The sequence below is a fragment of the Grus americana genome, chromosome 4 (genome assembly GCF_028858705.1).
Source record: "Grus americana isolate bGruAme1 chromosome 4, bGruAme1.mat, whole genome shotgun sequence".
NCBI lineage: Eukaryota > Metazoa > Chordata > Aves > Gruiformes > Gruidae > Grus > Grus americana.
Genome location: NC_072855.1, coordinates 65,166,849 through 65,179,389, shown reverse-complemented (window position 1 = coordinate 65,179,389; position 12,541 = coordinate 65,166,849). Strand labels below are relative to the sequence as shown.

Here is a 12,541-nt window from a genome sequence, read left to right as displayed (position 1 = left end):
CTTATTTTTTACCCAAACACTCAAGAGTCACAGTGAACTGGCCAAAACAAAACACTCATGACTTGTTTGCCAGACTACTTTTTTGTACTTTTCCTACAAAAATACTTAGTTGTTGTTACTGAAGTAACTGGGGGAGGAGGAAAGGGAATCTATTTTGCTGGTTATACTTTTTGTTGTTAGATTTTACTTGTTAACTGGCAAACTGGCCATGGCCATGTAAGTAGTCACTAACAAAAAGGGAAAAAGAAAAAGGTCAAGTATTCTTGGCAAAAGTATCCTACAAAATTCTTCAAGATTATCTGCAGACAAATACCTTTTGCCCAGTCTAAAGAAGTGGAGGCAATACTTATATTAATAAGAAAATAACAGACAAATAATAAAAATCTTCATCAGGCTTCCATTTTCCATTCGTGTAGACAAAGCTATCTTCCTGAAACAGTTACACCAAAAACTACTCAAGGAGAGTTTTCATATGTTAACAGGAAATCGCAACACTGTGCACCATGATTTTTTTTTTCTTTCAATACTAAGACCATCCATTAATCCCAAGCAATGCAGTTCTAAAACCCTGCGTTATTCAGCTTTTTTCCTAACGTTACTTAATGCTTTAACAAAAAAGTATGACTTCTGACCAATGTTCTTTCTGTGTTCCAAGTTAATACTAAACTTTCAGTCAAGTCAGGGTGTTCCTGATAGAGCTCCTGTGTCCCTCCCTCTGGTTAACTACAGGCTTCTCTCCTTGAACAAACACCCTGAGCAAAGTAAAAGGGTCAAAGGACACTTATTGTTTATAATTAATTTGTTTAAATTCACAAAAGCAGCCTGCTTTCTCCTCAGCAGAGGTAAGAGCCTTCTACATGCTGTGATAACTTTCCAGCGAGGTTTACATTAGCCACTGCCAGGACCTCATGGCCACTGACACCAGTCTACTGCTGCCCACCACTCCAAGAGCAAATGCAGCAGAAGTCTAAGTAATAGACCAGTTATAAGCCCAATGGTGAAGAACAGTTACAGTAAAATGTCCAGTACTTCCATATCCCAAATAACAAATGATCTTACTATCTGCAGTATCACATCAAAAAAAAGGAAAAAAAAAAACCACCTTCTGCCTAACTGCCATAGTGCTCCTCAGTGCACCTGAAAGATTCGCATTTCTTCATTTGCTGCTTAAAGCACATCAAAAGCTCACCCCACACACACCATCTCTTATCTCTTCCTGTAAAGTCAGGCCTTCAAACCCTATGCTCCCAACTAAAACACCCTAGCAAATGTTCTGCTTCAAGCAGGATTAGATGTCATAGAAATCATAGAATGGTTTGGGTTGGAAGGGACCTCAAAGATCATCTAGTTCCAACCCCCCATCCTATGTGCAGGGACACCCTCCACTAGACCACGCTGCCCAAAGCCTCATCCAACCTGGTCTTAAACACTTCCAGGGAGGGGGCCTCCACAACCTCTCTGGGCAACCTGTTCCAGTGCCTCACCACTCTAACAGTAAAGAATTTCTTCCTAACATCTAATCTCAATCGACCCTCCTTCAGCTTGAACCCATTACCCCTTGTCCTGTCACTACACTCCCGGATAAACAGTCCCTCACCAGCTTTCCTGTAGGCCCCCTTCAGGTACTGGTAAGCTGCAATTAGATCTCCCCGGAGCCGCCTTTTCTCCAGGCTGAAAAATCCCAACTCTCTCAGTCTGTCCTCATAGGAGAGGTGCTCCATCCCTCTGATCAGCTTCATGGCCCTCCTCTGGACTTGCTCCAACAGCTCAATGCCTCTCTTGTACTGGGGCCCCCAGAGCTGGAGGCAGTACTCCAGGTGGGGTCTCACAAGAGCAGAGTAGAGGAGCAGGATCACCTCCCTCGACCTGCTGGTCACGCCTCTTTTGATGAGGCCCAGGACACGGTTGGCTTTCCAATGAAAATTTCTCTGATGTGTTCAAACCATTCTAGGTGAACTTAAAATTTAAGACAAGTCCTTCTTCCCAACACATAATAAAGATCTGTATTCAAAGACAGCAGCAGTTACTTTGTTGAACCGAAGTCTTGCCCCATCATTAACACCAGAATAAAGCCTTCAACATGGTCCTGATACCCATAGATACCGGACAGCCTTCCTCAGAGCATCAGGTACATTAACTTTAGAATACATGACAAAGTAAGACTGTTAAAAACATCTGGTTTTGTTGGGCATTTTGGACAAAGCCCAATACATAAAATCATTTTAAAATGTATTTTTGGAAGTGGTAAGAAGCTTACCATGCCTCTCTAAGCATACTTTTAAGGGTAAGTTTGCAGAGGCAGGCTGTGAAAGTAAAAAAACACAACATCTATCCCTCCCTCTCTATCCACGCACACACTCCCAGAACAGTCTCAAACCATAGCTGAATCCTGTGCAACTTAGTACAACTATTCAGAACTATTATAACAGAAATAGTTATAAAGACACTGTATTTCAAGAAAGCTCCTAGAAGTAACCATCATCCTCTTATAAACGACATAGAGCAAAAGAGACTATTGGCTTCTGGACACAGAGCATTTGACCCTCCATCATACAGATTCACAGGCTGGTTAACTTCTCTGGTAACTTAATGTGGAGCTACTGGGAAATTAACCAAAACCAAGAAATGTATTTCAATTGACCATGACACTGCAGTGTTTGACATGTGGGAATTGTTCCACTTTCCTGCTCAAAGGCAGCGCTGAGAGGCAGACAAGCAGCAGGTCTTCTAAGGACCTCCACTTCACCACCACAACCCTCGGCTTAATGCAACAAGACAGACCTGAACTGAACTCCACACAACATGAACACCTACTAATGATGGTATCCCTTTATTTTTTTAAACAATTCAGATAAGCTTACTCTCATTTGTTATGCTATTATGTTTTCATTTGAAAAGTTCATCCTTACTCAAGCTGTAACCTCAAATTCATTCCTCAAAGAATGATGGAAAAGAGGATGGGCAGGAAAGAGGAGGAGAGTTTTCATCTTTCAAATTTATTCTGCCTGTACCAGAAGAAGCTAAACCCTCACCTTGGTATATTCTCTACTCAACCACAGCTACTTCAGAGAAACATCAACTATACTGATATCCTTTCATAAAGAAAGATCACAATTTAAAGACACTTATAGCTGGACAAAAAACCATTTTTCCAAGTACATTATTTGCAATATACACACCTCCTCTGCTTCCATTTATTTAAAAAAATAAAAACCCCACACAAACAAACCAAAAACCAAACATTCAGATCATCATGTGTATTTGAAGCATATATATAAATATACATATGTGCTTTACTGAAATAAAAAGAGGTTATAGCTTGAGGTGGCTTAACTGATCAGTAGGCTATTCCAATTCACACCAAGAAAGTGTACAAATAACTAGGCAAAAAAAAAATTAAAAAATCCAGCTATTAATATAGCATATCCAGATTCCTGTCTCCTTAAATAGAGGGACATCGCCAGTGAAATTGCAAAGGATTTCAAAGAGAGACCAAGGAAGCTTTTTTTTTTTCCTCCTTCCCCTGATCCAGCATTACTAGGAACATGGTTATGTTGCTGGTAAGAAACTGAAAGCAAAATATTTCTTTCTCCAGAAGTTACTATGGTCAAAGTAAGAAGTGTTGCTACTGTGCCTTTACACTCTCTAATAATGAAAAGCTTGAAGAGATATCCCTGGTTACATCATGACTCATTCAAAACCTAAATTAAATATTCTTTACTAACTTATCCTCACTGCTCAGAACTGTGAAAAAGAAACTTTTGTAAACCTAATTAACAAGCAAATTAGCATCCTCTTAGGTCATATCCACAGAGGCTTTGTTTTTACATTTCTATTGTCACTCACTGCTCAACTGCTACTGACTCAAATATTAGCATTTAATTTGTGATGCAATACCAAAACTGTTTCTATGCCTATTCCACATGACTGCTTATAAAGAATGTTTACTTCTGCCTGTTCAGAGATGCATCCTTTCTTCTGCAAATGTAAAGAAACTCCCAAATAAAATGAATTTCACTCCTCTTCAGTCACTTTATCAGACAGGAAACCAGTGACAACAGTATTGCCAGCTCTGACCACATCCTTCTCAATCTCATCATATTCGTGGCTTCCCAACACCAAGCATTTTGCCATGTGAATATTCCAAAAGTGTTGTGGCCCTCACAGTTGTGGGAAAAATCTGACACCTGCATGCTCAAGGTTCAAAAATCAAAAGGGAAATCCATTTATTTTGTGGTTTTAATGTTTTAAAAGCCATCACTTGAGTCAATCTCACAACGGAGTGCCTGCACCATGACATTTCAACTCTTAGGTTAGCATCCCTCAGAACATCAAAAGGCTCAACTTTTACATTAATAACACACTCATCTGCTTTGTCTGTCATTCTACCATGCCATACATTCTGTACTCTGTGCACTCACACAAATACAAAGCAAGGTCTTGATCTCATCCCTGGCGCTCAAATGAAGACCCAAGGACCTCCATAAAACCCCATTAGAAGTAAGTCTTAGCAAGAATACAACTGCAGAGACAAGTTCTAAGACCATCGATGGCACTCTGAATGCTATGGAGGTGGTGAATCTTAGCGCAGAAACCATAGATAGCGGTCCTACCATCAGCCTGCAGTGAAAGCACTCTTCTGTTATGACGTCAAAGCACTAAAGCCCACCCTCTCCCATTCAATGGGGAATCAAAAGCTTCTGGCTTTAAAACAAACATGCACAGGAAAACCCAAAGTCCTGTAAGTTTCTTCCATTGTCGGAACAGTAAGGCCCTGGTTCTCCAACAAGACAGCTTTGACATACACAGACTTCCAGCATTAAACCTGAAGGAGCTGGGAGTTCCCAGCTCTTGGTTCCCATTACTGCTTTGGCAGTCCTCAGACAACTGCTTTGTTCCTTTTTTTTTTCCTCCCAAAAATTACGGATAATTTCTGAGCTTGCTACCATAATTCCATACAACGCTTGCCCCCTGCTCTCCACAGTTTGGGTACAAAAACAACTTAAACTAGTATTGCCAGTGAAGCCTCTGCATCATCCAGCCAAGGCAAAAAAAAAAAAAAAGTGCTTCCACTAGTACAGTCTACCTGCTATGAACAACTCAAAGGCCAATACTCCACACCAGTCTAACAAACATCAAACAAAAGCTGAGGCTGATTATGCCAAGTGCACTTCTATCTGATTAACCTTCTTAATGATCTTTACCCTCCCTAAGGCGTTCTGAACAGTCTTTCTCCCTTTTGGGATTCTCCATCATCCAAGCACTTGAAAAATCCTTTAAAAGCTTTGTTACCAAGCCAAGTTGATACTTTGTCATATTTTTAATGAAAGAGCACATGCATTCTCTCTGTGTGCTTTTTTTTTTTTTAGCAGTATACATTCTGGACACCCTAAGCATTTTCCTAGCCCTCCGATTTCTCTTTCTATTCACCTAATCTCAAATTATACAAAAAAAATATATATACTTACAGTGCCAAGTAGCCAAACACAAACTTTAGGAAGCCCCTGGTGTACAAGCCCCCTCTTTCTATTACAGCTCATCTGTGAGTTAAGATTTTGGTTCTCGGCAAGAGCTAGGGGCAGCAAGCAACAGTACTTACCCATGGCATTCAAATACAGTCCACTTTCTGAAGCAGCATCCCATCAGCGACTAGTTCACACAAATGAAACCACTCTGCTTTGAATTATACTGAAATTTTTACCATATCTTCATTTGAAAATAATAAATCATCTGGTGATGTAAGAACATAAGACATGGTTCACTTGCACCCACAATCCACCTGGCAGAATGATACTGAGAAAAGTAACAGCAAGACAATACAGGTAGAGCTACCCTGTAATACCCAATGCATAGTGACACCTCTGACAAAACCAGTAGTGAAATAGAAAGCCAGATGAACATGCCTCTCAAGGGGTCCTCATCCACAGTCTCACTGGAGTCAGACCGTTCCAAACATAAAGGGCCCTAAAAAACATCTAGGGAACACACAGGAATGTCTTCCCTTTATAGCCATATGTCTCTCTCACCATTACTAAACTGTCAGCTCTGAAGGTTTTGCTTTTCTTCATTTGCTTATTTGATACAGCTGCTTTAAAGTTAAGCATCCATTTTGGTAACTGTCCCCCTACTCTGAAACCCTTCACTGCAGAGCCTTAAATGCACATCCGAAACTAAAACTGGCACAGCCATAAGACAGACAATGGATGAATCAAGAGAGGAAATAAATTCTTCCACCAACTAGGAAGTTCTTAGAAAAAGTTGCTGCAAAAAGCAGGCAAAAGCCAACTATAAAGGGTCTGACTTCTCTATGATAGGCATCTTGGAATAAGAAGCTTAAGATAGGCATTTAACTGATGAATACTCATCCAACCTTAAAAAGTACAAGTTTAACTCTTACGTACTTTCAGTGTAATATGCAATTTTTCTAAAGCAAGAGAGAAAGGTATGAAATAAGCCATCTGGAAAATCCACTTCTCCCATGTGTTTTCAAATTTATTATTGTCTGTACACTGTTAACCAACCTGCTCAAAGCTTTTTCCTTGTAGTATTGTAATAAAATGCATGACATGGAAATAGCTATATTTGTGAAGGTATAAGAATTAAACATTCTTTTAACGCATATCTGATTGTTATAATTCAGATGCATCCGTCTTATCTTTCACCTGCATTTCTTAATGCTTACCCAAAAATACGAAGCTATGTGCCTTCCTACCTCTCAACATCCCTTATTGTTCATTTCTTCCACAGAATTCACTCTCTCCTAGCATACCAATGTTCAATCGCTTTCAAAGTTTTAGAAGATACTGTTGCACATGTAAAAAAAAAGTTCTGCAATTCTGTTCCTATTCTGTGATATGACAGAAGCATTAGAAGTCACATGCTTCAGACAGGCAGAAACCCATCACAGGATATTGATGAAACATCAAAACCAGCAAAGCAATCAAAACCATTTTCCTTCAAAAGGGAAAGATCCCAAAAGACAACACATAGCTCTCACTGGAATAATTAAATTCCAAAGAAACATCAAACAATTTTTTCCCAAATGTCAATACAGACAGTTCTACTTCCACACTCACAATTTTGCCTAACAGGAGGGGAGAGAAAAAACAAAAAGAAAAAAACCCACACCATGAAAAAAGCCAAACAGATTCCCTGCTGCTATTCAAAATTCCAAAAACATCAGCACAACTGTAAAAAAATTATGTCAATCACACATTTCTACATGGAACAGAAATCAGAAAATTTTGCCCCAGAGCTGTCAATAGGGAAAAAACCCCAAAAGATGTCATCTTCACTCACGAAAGACTTAAGGAAAAGGAAAAAAAGAAAACAACCCACACCCCCAGCATATTTAGAGCAAAGCAAAGAGAAAAGAACAGCTATTTTTCCTTCTTTGCAGCTACTAGATAAAGCTGCCTTCACACCTGTTTTGAAAGCCTTGGTACTAGCTAAGAGCTCCTAGCAGGTGTAAGCCAGTTCCCCCAAGTTACCAGCACCCAAGACCAAAGCCATGGCCTCTTCACCAGGCTGCTGCTATCTAGTCCTCACCATAGTCATCAAGTCCCTTTTTGTAGCAGCTTCTAGAGAGAGAGGAAGAACAAGGTGCCCAGTGTGTGAAACCCTATTTCAGTTGAGTAACTAGCAATCTTTGGTACATTCTAACCAGAGTCCCTCATGAAAAAGGAGGTATGTCGAGCTGGGTGAGGGGCATGGGAAATAACCAACAACCTCCCAATACCCTTCAGCTACCTTAAAGACCAAGCAGAAAAGCCAACTTCCCGCAACCCTTACAGTTACATATTTAAATACTTTATAGGCATGTATACTACAATCAAATTAGATAAAGATTGTTCGTCCTTCACCATTCATACAAAAATTCCTTTTAATTACAGGTGAGTATCAAATCAACATAGAGGGTTTAACAAGCCACCTTGAGTCAGAAAATCCTGCACAGTACCAATCCAATAGTTTTATACAGTATCTCCTATTTCTCCTTCACTCATTAAGCTCTGATACTGTACGTTAGCATAAAGATTGAGCAAGCTATGCAACAACTGTGCTACAGACCACCTAACTTTGCCTAAATAATCATCTCCATCAACCAAAAGGTGACCCAAACACAAAGAGTGTGTAGGTACTGCATTATCTTTCACTGCCAAAAAAAAAAAAAACCCAAACCATGGTGCTGCGCACACTTACCTGTAGTATCACAGAAGAACAGCAGATACAACCAACAAGCAAAAGCTTGCAATATTGCATCGTGAAATGTGGGTTGCTTGCCAAACACCAGCTCTCAAGGCTGGATCACCAACACCACATATTCGGTCTCGCAAAGTTCACAGTGCTATCACCTGAGCCAAGATACTGCTCTCACGTCTGCACCAATGACTTCAGTTAAAATGTTACAAGCCACTAGCAGAATTTCATACAAAACATCAGAAGCTTTGGCAATGAGAGTGCAAACAGGAATACAGGATACAGCAACACTTTCTATGCTGCCTGTGGGACAGCTGGTTAAAACAAATGCGCATAGGAGCCTTATAATTATGTCCTGTCTTCTACCCAGCCTGGACAAGGTGTGAAAAGCCCAGCAGCAGGATGTAAAGTCTCCAACAGAAGATAACAGGATAACAGGAGCTATGCAAGAGTGAAACTGTTTATTACAAGATGAAAACTGTAAACCAAATTACAAAGTTAAAGAAGTGAGCTGTTCCAAGAGATGTGCCAATCTTACATCAGCGCGCCTCAATCCCTTCATCACTGAAGGTTGCATGAAGGCTTACAGTTATAACTCAAGTTGTAGGTCCCTCAAGACACATAAGTAACAAAACAAGTATTTTTAAAAACAATCGGCATTGCCAACAACTCAAAGAAACTAATAGTATAAGTATTTGTCACAACTTGGACATTTTAAATGCTGTACTATTGCAATTAGCAACACCATCAAAAAAAAAAAAAAAAGAAGCAAGGAGGAAACCAGTGAAGTGAAAAGCTGAAGTATTAAAGCCGTGAAGAAATCATTTGTTTTCCCCCAAAAATTGTACTATGGACCAACAAAATATTCCGTTTCCCATTTCAAAATGCAAGTTTCAGTAACATATCACAAGAATAGACTTCCACAGTTCTAATTATCAGAAAGGCAATCACTAGGGGGTAAATTATGACTAAGATGTATAGTTTCTCACAGCATACTGTATCCGCCCTCTCCAAAATCTGTTTGTTTTGGACAAATGATACAAGACTTCCTTATAGCAGGAAGTCCTGCAAGTCAAAGGCCACTGCTGAAACAGTATTTCCACTATTTTGCAATAGGAACTTAAAATCACTTACAAACATGAACAAAACTGCTGATCAACATCAGCAGATTTGTCCTTTAGCAATTTAACCATCAGAGACGGAACTACTGGCTTTTCTTTATATTCTTCAGCTTAGCACATGTTCAGAAACCCAAGTAAATCCCCACAACCTAACACTACAAAACAGTTAACATCAACATTTGGGAAGTGAAACATCATGTTCCAACACCAAAGTTTCCAAACAATCTCATGACAGTCCTGAGCATTTCAAAGGGTAAGCAGAACATCTGCCCACACTCACCATATACTCTGCACATGAAGCATCCCAGAAGTTTTCCATATGCTAAAAAATCCAGCTGAGCACTTGGAGAAAACTATGAAATAGTTAAAGACTGGCAGACATGAAACACGTTGCTGAATTCCTCTAACAGCAGCACACATCAATACATCCTGAAGACCTGCTTACCTTGTATACTTCTGGCAGTTTAGCTCCAGTAAACCAGAGCTAAATACCAAGGCTTTCACACCTACACAGATGGCTGTTAGCAGCTTAAACTGCCCAGCAAATTGGAAAAGCAAGCAAGCAAACATGCCCAGTTCCTAGGAAAAGATCTCTAGTCTACCACCACTGATATTTGAGGCATTCTTCTACCCAAAACACATTGCTATCAACAGTGTTGAGTATTCCAGAGCTGGCTCCAGTTGAGGTCAACAGACCCACACCACATAGCATGGAGATAACCCACTCATGCTCCAAATCTGCAGCCAAAGTTAGACTACCAGCACTTTTTGACCAGGATCACGGAGTAAAGGCACAATGCCATATTAACGTGGATGCACATTTCCAGCACCCAAGCTAGGACATCCTCAATGCACTATACTTCATAAACATGCCTGCCTATAACCTAAAAGCGTAGGGAAAGATTTGGTTGGCTTACTGCAACTGACCAATTCACACAGCAGTAAGTAAGCTTTGTACGTGCAAATGCTGTGAGTCTACCAATGAGCAAAATACTGCAGAAAACCCAGTTCATGCAAACTGTACAGTTTGTTCACATAGCCTACTTCAAGATACCACTAGCTTGTCACCAAAATGTGCCAAGGATGCAATCAAGCTGACTTTCTGCAGAACCAGCCTGCATCCATGGGAGTCTATGAGCTCAGAAACATCATACAGCTGCATAGCCGTACCTGGGCACAGCAGCATGAACAGGTACCAGGACAGCAACACAGCTCTGGCGCAGTTTACGGCTTAGCTGATCATTTACATTTGCTACAACGTGCAAAATTTACTTTTCTTACCAGAAAACCTATTGTTTGTTTTCCACAGTAAAATTTCATGGTCCAACACATGGACACGCACGGACTTTGTCACAAACCCACAGTACCAAGTAACCAAAATGCAATCATTAAAATAAGGCTCACAGGTCTACACTGAAATCTTGGGAGTTAACTCTACTTAGCCAAGAAATTTCAGTTAGGTTATTTGTGAAACTACAGGTCAAAATACATACATTTAGTTCTCTGCACTGTTTCTTCCGTAAGTCTCTCTCTATGCAGACATACGTAAGCACAGCTAGAAATGGTCCTAATCTTTCAAGGTGAACATCACACACGGTTCTCAGCACCCAGCACTACCGACTGGCCTCTATGCAAACCTCTTCACCTATGAGGATCACCTCCCAGAAGTGCAGGGCAAAAAACACGTTGAAGACAAGCAGCAGGTACCTCAGCATCTCCACAAACCCCCACACACCATGCTCCGGACCCCCCCCGGGGAGCTACAACATCCCGGGGACGCAGCGCCACATCGGGGAGAAAGCCGCCGGGTACTTTAACTTGAATGTCCCTACCGCACCGCGGGTTCGATAGCTCGAGGACTACCGCCAAAATAACTAACTACATAAAAAAATAAAAATAAAAGAGAAAAGAGCGACCCGCCTCTCCGCCTGCCAGCCGGGCTCACTCCCCGCGTTGGCCTGGGGCGGCGGGCGCCCCCCCCGCCCCGCCGCCGCGGCCCGGCTCATCGCCGGCCCTCCCGCGCACCCCAGGGCTGGGGCCGGCGGGCCTCCTCTCGCACCCCCACCGGGGCCGGGGCTCCCGCGGGAAAACCGCCATCCCCGGCCACAACAAAGGCCGGCGGAGCGGCCCAGCGCCGCCGCAGCGCCCGCGGGCTCCGCCGCCCCCTCCCGGTCTCCCCTCGGGCCCCCCTCCCCCGCCGCGGCCACACCACAGCCCCTGCCCGCCCCCCTCAGCCCAGCGGGATGAGCCGCCCGCCCCGCAGGTAGCCCTGTGCCGGGGGCCGCGGCTAGAGAGCAGCCACTGAAATAAAACATTAAAAAACCGAGGGGAGGGGGCGGTTTGTCCGCGCAGTGACAATGATCCACCACCCGAGGCACCTGTGCCGCCGCCCCCTCCTCCAGCCCGGCGGCAGCGGAGGGAGGCGGTCGCCCGCCCGCACGGCATCCCCGGGGAGTGGGGCGATCGCCGCGGCCTGCGACCGGGCCGGGCCAAGCGGGACCGGCACCCCAGCGGTGACGGGGGCCGCAGCCCGCCGCGCCGGGCCCGCGGCAGGTCTCCCCGCGGCGCGGCCAGGCCCAACGGCGGTGCAACAAAGCGTCGGGGCCCGGGGAGCAGCGAGCAGGGCCGCTAAGCACTTACCGGGAGGCGGCGGGGGTCTCCGTCGGTGCCGCTATGCCCGGCCCGGCCCGCCGGGCCGGGGAGGGGGCAGCGGGCGGTCTCTCCTCTCGTTTCCTCTCCTCTTCTCTTTGCTCCTCTCGGCGGGCACGGCTCGGCGTGGGGGGCAGCGTTAGGCGAAGGGGTGGCCGCAGCCGGGCGGTGCGGGCCGGACCGGGAGGGCGGCTCCCCCGCTGCGGCCCAGACGGGCTCCGGCGGGAGGCGCCGCCGCCGCTGCAGCGTCCGGGCGCTGGGATCGTTCCGGCCCCATCAAGGCCGGGCCGGGCCGAGGGGGCCGCGCGAGGCGGGGCTGAGGGAGCGGGGCCGCTCCCCGCGGCGGCTGGTGGCCATCTTAGTCCTCCTCCTCCGCGGCGCCGAGTACCCCCTCCCCGCCTGGCTGCCAGCGCTGCCTCCTCCCTCCGCTCCTCCTCCTCCTCCCGGCTGGCTGCGGTCGCCGCCGCTCCCGCAGCCCGGCGAGGCCGCCTGAGGAGAACCGGTCCGTAATGGCGGGCTGGGGGAGCAGCCCGTCAGTCAGCGGCCCGCCACCCTCCCCCCTCAGCGGGAAGGCA

General features: G+C 44.5%; 1 protein-coding gene across 4 annotated transcripts in view; it reads right to left on the bottom strand.

The window, feature by feature from the left end:
• WDFY3 (WD repeat and FYVE domain containing 3) overlaps window positions 1–12,336 on the bottom strand; it is a 183,749-nt gene extending 171,413 nt beyond the window's left edge. For all 4 annotated transcript variants that reach the window (XM_054823601.1, XM_054823604.1, XM_054823603.1 and 1 more), the window contains exon 1: window positions 11,958–12,336. The gene's annotated coding sequence lies outside the window, so the exon portion shown is untranslated. The remainder of the gene's footprint in view (window positions 1–11,957) is intronic.
• Between the last annotated feature and the right edge of the window lie 205 nt (window positions 12,337–12,541).